This window comes from Astyanax mexicanus, chromosome 5, assembly GCF_023375975.1.
Source record: "Astyanax mexicanus isolate ESR-SI-001 chromosome 5, AstMex3_surface, whole genome shotgun sequence".
Lineage (NCBI taxonomy): Eukaryota > Metazoa > Chordata > Actinopteri > Characiformes > Acestrorhamphidae > Astyanax > Astyanax mexicanus.
In genome coordinates this window covers 51,724,500-51,734,188 of record NC_064412.1, presented here as the reverse complement: position 1 = coordinate 51,734,188, position 9,689 = coordinate 51,724,500, and positions in this window count along the sequence as shown.

The following is a 9,689-nucleotide window of genomic DNA, read 5'->3' as shown; positions in this document are numbered from 1 at the left end:
TATCATAATTATAACAAAATACAATACACAGTATACAGACAGTATATTATAATATATATATATATATATATATATATATATATATATATATATATATATATTACTTTAAATACAGCCCAATCCAAGAAATGTCTCATAAATAAATGTAATATATGCTGACCACCTTGTATTTAAATTATTTATTTTTATTTAATTCAATTGCTTCATTTTAAATGGTTTGGCTGTGTTTCAGATATTACAGCCAAACAGAAAGATCTGTTCATCTGTTTGTATTGCATAACGTTTTTTTTTTTTTTTATTCTGTCTTTGTCAAATTTCTCATTAACAATGGTGGGAAAAAAAACTTAATAAGCTAAATAAACTATGTTTAAATTGCAGGTATCACTGTTTTGTGATTACAGTACAATACATCATGATTATTATTATGATCATTTAATTTTATCATTCAGTGTCAACGGACAAATGCCATGTTTTATTGTAATATCTTTCTTTTTTTTTTAACTCTGACCATGAGCATGGCACTAATGGGATTGGCGGCGGGTACAGACTAGCAAAGATAAACACTCTCTGAGAGAAACAAAAGGCCCATTCAGCTCTGCTGCCAGCAGATCACTGAGTACACAATGAAGAAATTCTGCTCATGCTCCTGTGTGAATATGTTTAAAGCCATAAAAGTGATTCAGAATTGTACTCTCACACATTTTAACATTTAACCATAGAACACAGTTTATCCATGATAATTCCTTTTCCTCTTAAATGATTACCCAGAGTGAAAAGATCTCCTTGATATCTCTGTAGTTTTTTCTAGACAACAATGAGATCAGATGAAAAGACAAAGAAGACTTTTGGATGAATCTCCTGCTGCTCAAATGTGTCCCCTGAGATAAAGATCTCAGTGATCTCATGTTTCTCCTTCTGAGGTTTAGTATCTCAGATGAAGATCTCAATGAAGTCTCACAGTGGGCTCAGATTTGCTACAATAATAACAAAATAATTTACTTAAGATATGAGTCAGTCACACCTAATTCTTGTGTCTGTTTTTTTTTTTATTTTTTCCTTTTTTTTACTTGGTTCTTTCTGTTACTGTTTTGTTTTCTTACCTGTTTTTTGTTTGTTGTTTTCTCTCCCATGTGTTCTTTAGCACATGGCTCTGTTTTATTGCTGTCTTGTCTTCGTCCTACCCCCCACCACCCACCCCCTTGTTATCTGTCCCAGGTGTTCCCATTTTTCCTCAAGCCTACATATACCCCATGTTTTAATTGTTATGTTGTTATTTGTTTTGCTTTGTTTGACCCTCTTTGTAGCTGGCATTATCTGTCATCTTTATTCAGTTTTATTGAGGTAAAAAAAAGGCTGTGTTAGTGCAGATGAGATAACACCACTGCATGCCAGTGATCTACCACATCATGTGAGAGACTGGGGTCCAATTTCCAGTAAGAGTCCTTGGTTGCTGGTTTTGCTGGCTCAAAATTACTTCCCTTGTAGACCTCCACTACAGAGGTCTCTACCTGCCCATTTTTTATGTGTAGCCCTGCCCCTTTTCTAATTGGGCCAAACCAAAACTACAGGTAGGGGTACCTTAAAGGTATATACACACTCATATGCATACACACACGTACATACATACATGTGGACATTATTCACATCACTTTTACATACAGATTTCTAGATAAGTCACTAGATAGTAAGTATTAATTATTCATTTCTTTCCCACAGGGGTTACAGTAATGAGTCCTACCCCCATCTTGTAACACATCCAGAGCTCCAAGACTACTATAAGAGAAGGCCTTAACATGGCGGCCATTTCCCCAGGAATCCCCCAAAGCAACAAGCAGGTAAGAATGTTTAATATATATATCCTTAGCTTTACTGTTTAGTAGTGAACTTTTTCTATATGGCATCAAACTGCTTTGCATTCTGCCTACAAGTATTCAATTATTCAATTTCTCATCCAAAGACTAAGAGACATTTTAGTTTTAATGCTGTATGCTACATATTACATTTTCAGTTGTTATTTCTGAAATATTGTTTCTACTATGCAACATTATTACTGTTCAAGCTATAAAAAAGTTCAACTCTGTAGTTGAGCTAATGTTACTATCCTAGCCCTGTACAGCTCATATCTTAAATACAGAAAACAGACACAAAACTTACCCAATTGTAAGGATAAGTGATGCTAAATGCTTTATTTAATTTCATTTATTAAAGAAGAGTGCAAAAATTTACTTCAGTCTTGGGATGATTGCCATTGTTTATTAGTGGGACAGCATATAGCAATTTTTTTCACCATCCAAAACCACCAATGGACCCATATTTTTTAATGTTCCATCATTTTCTACCAGTCAAACATAAAGCTAACAATTATACGAATATATAGCAGAACTTTAATTACAGACACGAGTTTTCCTGTTTCTCTGTATACTTTATTAGTATCCTTCTTTCACCCTGTTCTTTGATGATCATGACCCCACAGGAGAGAAAACCACCATAGAGCACTGATTAGCATGGTGGTGGTGTATGTGGTGTTAGTGTGTGTTGTGCTGGTACAGTGAGTGGATCAGCTGCAGCAGTGCTGCTGGAGTTTTTAAATACTGTATTTAAAACACTCACTGTCCTCCACTCTATTACACACTCCTACCTACAGTAGCTGCTCCATCTGGTAGATAAAGTAAAACAAAGCCAAAGACAGAAGCTCTACATCTGTTTCTGCACGGTTTGCAGTGTTGGTCATCCTCTAGTCCTTCATCAGTGCTCACAGGAAGTGCATTGGTGTGGTCATTAATGAGGCCTTTGCTTAATTATATATCCGGAATGCATACAGACTGCTATTGGGCGTAGTCCTCGTCACTGGTCGATGCTGCATCTTCTCTGATAAGATCACACAACATATCCTGTGTTCAGTTCCTTCCACCTTTTGTTTTTAACTTGCCCAAGCACTTGACATGACACATTCGCTTCCACACCTCCACCTAATGAGACTTGGTCTGATATGAGCACAATATCAGGAAGAAATTCTAAAAAAAAAAAAAAATCTATGAACATCTGTGTTTAGCTATGTAAGTTTTTGTGGGAATCATGGACAGAAGTTAAGCTAAAAAAAAAAAAAATCTTAGAAAGTAGATCATTAAACCGATTTTTAACAATGAAAACATACCAGTCTACACCTGCCATGCAAATGGTATGATCCAGTTTCTCTCCACTCTGCCATGCACAATATGCACATGTGCACAATTAAACAGCACTATCTATGCTGTTATTGTCTGACGTTCTTTAAATTTAGTAAGCTAATGCTGCAGGCTGACTATCAACCGCTGTCCAGTGTTTAAACTGAAGTGAAAGATGCTAAAGCAGAGAACAAGGTGAAAATAAATGGTGGGATTTCATTGCAAAGCATGAGCAAATGCTCTGAAAAAGTCATAGATTTTTGAGAAGCTTCCTGCTTTTAATTATTTAAATTAGTGCATATCAGAGAGAGTGCAGTTTTAGGGGGAATGTTTAATAAAAATCTGTAAAAATGTTTAACATAAAAGTAAGCTATATGCAGCTGTATATATTAGTTTGTGTGTCTGATTTGAGTTTAAATGATTGTTTTAGTCTGATAGGACAAACTCACTTCTCCTGGGAAGCTCAAATACATTTACAGTTTTTTTTTTGTTTGTTTATTAAGGGGGCACAATGGATTTGGGTTCTCTGAACCTAGGATCACCCTAAATGAGAATTGTATAAAACAGTGCAATTCATTTTTATCCACTGTAGACACCTATACTGTCTACCAGAAGACTTTGGAGACAATCATTCAAAATAAAAGCGCTTGATTTCAAAATAAAATTTTAATAATTGAAAGAAAACAGTAAAATCTAAAGTAAAAGTCTTAATTGGTAGTTATCTTGTGTGTAAGGCAAGTGTGTTGAAACTGGTTACTGGTAAAGATGATGTAGCGTTAGAATCTCCTTGTAGAGTTTTTTTTTTTTTTTTTTTTTTTACTAGAGCTGTATTTTAAGTCCTGTTAAGTCGCGTAAAGAGAAATCCTGGGCTTTCCAGAGTTCAGTTTCAGTTGTGGGGGTGTGGCCAACAGGGCACAGGGACTTTCTATTCAACATGGCAGTCATCACAGCTTTCACATTTTATAGAGACAAGGGGATCAAAAGATCAATGTTTTTGCAACTAGTATTTTTTATTGTTTTTAGTCGATTTGCTTTAATTTTGAAATTTCATATTTTAGAAATGTACCATAATGTTAACCCTTTCAAACCACAGCTTTTTTTTCTTTTAATAAAGTCTGTAAAGGCAGAATGCCTGGCTTGGTGCTTTATTTTATGCATCTGTGGCAATAGGTCTGAATTTTAAACACCTAGCTTAGTGATTAAGAGTTGTGTCCCAAAAGTTTGGTCCATGTAATGAATGCTTTAGATTCTTATGAGGATAAAATCGTTACTAGCTAAGGGTAGTAAAAGCTGGATAATCCATATGCATTTAAAATAAATATAATCAGCACACCATATTAGTATAGAAATACTTTGCCATGTGTTGCAATGTGTTATGTCCCTATTTTGAGATGCCGTAGGAGCACCTGTTGTCTTTGCTTGCCCTTTATGACCTTGCAACACTTTTTTTTCATTTTCACACATTTTCTATGCACTTTTTCTATGCATCTCAATGAACAACATCTTTCAGTCTGTTAGAAGGGTCTGCTCTACGCAGAAACTGCTCCTTGTGCCTACTCATGCGGCCCTGCTGTTCATATTCAGCACATAGCTTATTCTCTTTTTAATAATGAATACAGTAGACTGTGGAAACACTCACCCTCTCACCTTTGACCCCACAGCCCTCTCACTTTGCCCCCACAGCCGCCCTGCAGTTGGTGAACTCATAAATTATTCTCATCCTGAACCATTCTCAAATTTAGACTGGGTTAAATCGTGTTCAGCCAATAGATGGCAGGACTATACCATAAAATGCAGAAGAACAGGAACCCTCTAGAGGGCAGCAGTTCCTAACCCTGGTTCAAGGAGAAAGCAATGCTACATATACTTTTAATACTTTATGACCAGGATTCCTAACTTTTTTTTTTACAGTGCATCCCTCTTATTAGGGTTAAGAATATCACAACCCCCCAACTTACCCTCTTTCCCTTCATCTATTACAAAGAAAATTATTAGACATGTTCGGGCCCCACACACTTTTTAGGGTCCATTTACTGTCCAAAATCTTTCCTAGTCTTCCCAGAAATTATTAATGAAATAGCAGCTTCATTGCAGTCTTATGAAGCATCTGAAATTCATTGGACTATCACTTCTTAAGCCACTTCTGGGCTTAACAAGAACTGTCCCCGTGGTCTTAAATTTCCTTACTATGTTTCTCACAGTGGAAACTGACAGGTTAAATCTCTGAGACAACTTTTTGTATCCTTCCCCTGAACAACTATGTTGAACAATCTTTGTTTTTAGATCATTTGAGAGTTGTTTTGATGAGCCCATGATGCCACTCTTCAGAGGAGATTCAAATAGGAGAACAACTTGCAATTGGCCACCTTAAATACCTTTTCTCATGATTGGATACACCTGGCTATGAAGTTCAAAGCTCAGTGAGGTTACCAAACCAAAGTCAGTAAAAAGTAGTTAGGAGTATTCAAATCAATAAAATGATAAGGGTGCCCATACTTTTGCACCGGTCAAATTTTGGCTTAATGCATATTGCACATTTTCTGTTAGTACAATAAACCTCATTTCAATCCTGAAATATTACTGTGTCCATCAGTTATTAGATATAGCAAACTGAAATGGCTGTTACAAACACCCAAATATTTAGAACTAAAAATGATTAAGATTAATAGGGGTGCCCAAACTTTTTCATATGACTGAAGAATGTTCAAACTACCAAAATTGGGCTGGGGCCAAAAGAGGTGTAATAGTTAGTAGGGGTGGGAATCGTTTACTATCTCACGATTCGATTCGATTCCGATTTTGGGGGCCACGATTCGATTCAAAATCGATTTTTGATTCAAAACGATTTGAATTATAAAAATTTCTGCTTCTGGCTTATGAATCTTATTGAAAAAAAAACCCTCCATAATATACACTGGTCCTGGAGCAAGTAATGTGTTACAAAAACAATAAAATGTGCAGGAATGTGGGTCCTCAGTGACAGAGAAATCACTGGGATATCACAATGACGTTAATGAACAATAAATAAATAATAAATAACACTGCTTTATTACCAGGCTACTAGCGGTGGTGTGTAGGTGACGCTGCTGGGCTGATGTGATGATAGCAGTGAAGCGCTAAAGTTCAGGAGCAGCTGCTGATTAACTAGTTAACTTTAAGGTCGTTGTATTTCTTCAGAAAGGGGGCAGGAGGTGGAGAAATTAATTCATATTGTCCATTCCTTAATTCCTCTGTGATGAGGAGCTGAAATTAGCTCTGATTAGCTTATTGTTATTTTTCCGTTCCGCCTTAAATGCTGCAGCCCACTGCCACCTGTAGCGTTATTTAAGGTGGAACTGGAAAGTTAGCTAGTTAGCTAGCTAACAGTTACTGAAACTAACTACTAGCGATCTTTTTTATGCTTGTTATGAAGCATTCTGCCATAAAACATTGAAACTACACGTTAATCTAAGGTAATATAGTGCTTGTTCTGCCATCTTACCGGTGATTCTCAAACACCTACGCTCTGTGTGTGTCTGGAAGATCTCCGTTTGAAGGGACAAGCCCTATCCCCAGGGTTGCCAGGTCCAACAAAAATACCCAGCCCAAAATCAGTCTAAAACCCGCCCCTCAGAATCGATTTTGGGACATTTTAAATCGATTCTGAATCGTAGTAAATGAGAATCAAGATTCTTATGTGAATCGATTTTTTGGCACACCTCTAATAGTTAGGCCTGCAGTAAGAGACAAAAGCTATATTCAAACAGCAGACAATTTGACAACAGATTTGTCTCTCTGTTTGGGTGTCCTCCAGGGGACACTGGTTTGGTTTCCCCCCGTAGTCCAAAAACATGGAGATCAGGTAAATTATACGCTCTAAAATTACTCAGAAAAATGTAATACTCTAAATTGACCTGTCCCTCTGTCCTGGGTAAAATGCTGTAGTGCCTAATGCAGTCCTCCAGGTGGACGGTAGTTTCCGGTTAAGAGTACGCTGTGCTTTATTGGCTGCTGCTTCTTACTAGTGTATGGATGAGTGTTGAGTATAACTGGTTGTGTGTAAAAAAAAAAAGATTGAAAAGCTTTCTTGGGTTTCATTCATACTTGCGGCTTTTATCAGAACACTTCTGCTGTATTAGAAGGATTACTGTTACCTCAAAAGCTTGGATTAAAAGACAATAAGCCAATGAGTGATGTGATGGTACCCTCATCCTCATAATCATCAGCTTTCAGAAGTACATTGCAAAACTTGCAATTGGCACTAGAGGGCAGTATTGCTGTAATGTTTGTATCCAAATAAACAAGGCTGTTTTCACACTGCACTAGTCTATTTGATCCTGCAGCACACAGCAATCCCTTCCATGAGCTCTTGAGAAAAACACCAAGCTCTTTAAACAGATCCAGCCACTGCAGTGTGTGGTTTCAGAGCATGGACCAGCAGAAAGGCCCGGAGGGGTCTGCAGTCAGGCCCTGTGCTCATAGAGCAAGCTGCAGGTACGGAAGCTAAGGTGTATGGGCAAGACAATGAGGTCATCTGCAGCCTGTAGCTTTTCGTACAGGTGTGAGGGTTAGCATTTCTTCTCTGAGGCTATAGGCAGACTATTTATGTGGCCTGGGCATTTTTCTTTTTTTTTTTTAGTCCACAGTGTGACTTGTGTATCAGGAAAGGTCATAGAAGGCTAATATTACCACCACAGTGGACAGTGCAGTAGGCGGTCATGATGGTGACCACACGCATCTGGCTAGAAGTGTCCTATTGAACAGAAATCACATCCACATTCAATGCAAGAGACCCCCCCACTTTTCCCACGGGTCAGTGTAGCGTTCTTTAGCTTCCATGGGATATGGCAAAAGTCTTGAGACACGATACTAGTTCCTGTCTTGTGAGTCTTTTGCCATGTTAGTCTATGCTGCGGAACACCTAGATAAGCCATGAGTATGGGTGTGGCAGGAGTAAACACAAGGTAACCAAATGGCCTCAATCCACATGGTTGGGCACATGCTTGTAAACACACGTGTCAAAAGCTGTGCACGTCAGTCCAGCACAGTTTTGCGCAGATATCTCCAGTTACAGCTGAATTCATGCTTTTAATCCCAGAAAAACGCTCTATTTACCTTTTAAAAAGCCATTTAAGTGCCTGATTAAAGGGCAGATTACTGTAGTTTTGCTGTTTTCCTCTGGTTTTGAGTGATCTGCGCTGACTCAGCTCTTGATTGGTCTGGACATTTTGCAATGTAAAGTTTTTCCAATATCGTGCAGCCATACGCTACATGCTAATATGCCGTTGGCCACCCTTTCTAATAAATGCATTCTGCTATTGTTAAGTTGCACCAATTGCTGACACAGATGTTCAAATGTACACAGTCACTGTATTGCAGCGGTTATGCTAATAAAATAAGACTCTGTGTAGCAGAGAAACAAACATGGTGCCTAATGCCAGATGTGGACTATTGAGGGGTATAAAGACCCCCAGTATTGAGCTGTGGGGCAGTGGAACTGTGTTCTCTGGAATAATGGTGCTCCATCTAATACATCCAATACACTCTTTCTGTTGTTAAAATGCAATTGATCTTCACAGCAATACAGATCCAAATCCAGAATTTAGTAAAAAAAAAAAAAAAGTATTTCTTTTACAATCGAGACAGTTAATCCAACAAAAATTTAATAAACTCCTAAAATCTTGGAAAAATAAAAAACTGTAAAGAGCAGGTGACTCAATACTTTTGTTTCAAATATTTATTTTTGTATTATCATTCCACAGAAAGCAGCACTACAGTGTGTATAGTAATATTTCATTCATTTTACTGTTTGATATGAAGGTAATATTATCCTCCTCCTGTATCCTCCTGCGTAAACAACTCAGAAGGTCAGGAGTGTGTTATAAATAAAGATATAACACTAGCCGTCCAGGGGAAGCCACTGGCAGAGACTGGGGGAGTCACTCAGCCTCTCAGATTGCCTGGCACCACGTCCGCAGCCTGTGTGCAGTTTGGTCCGAATCCAGCGGTTCCGCATGTGTGTTGGAAGTAACATGACGGGGTGAATATCGAATCCAGCTGGCACTTTGTATAATGATGCACAGAGGGAAAGTGTCAGGAATACTTAGAGACATAAGGGAGGTATGGGATTGCAAGATGGAGTAGTCTTCTTCTGGCACGATCTGCTGAGGTCACTCCATCCAGAACACACAAGTCCTCACTCCTGATTGATACATTTAATTAATTTGATTGCAATCAGTGACTAGAGCATTAATGAGAGTGTTAGAAAAGAAAAGAATTGGGACTATAATGGAAAGCCATCATTCCAGAGAACACAGTTCCACTGGTCCACAGCTCAATACTGAGGCTCTTTATACCCCTCTACGGTCCACATCTTGCATTAGACATGGTGCCAACAGATTCGTGCTTCATTAATCTGCTCCAGAGAGTCATATTCTTTTGGTAATATTTCTGTACTAAAGGGACTAAGCTGTGCATGTGTGTGCATTTGCACATCTGTGTCAGCAATGGGTGTAGCTTAAAGTAGCTGAATGTGTTTACTCATTA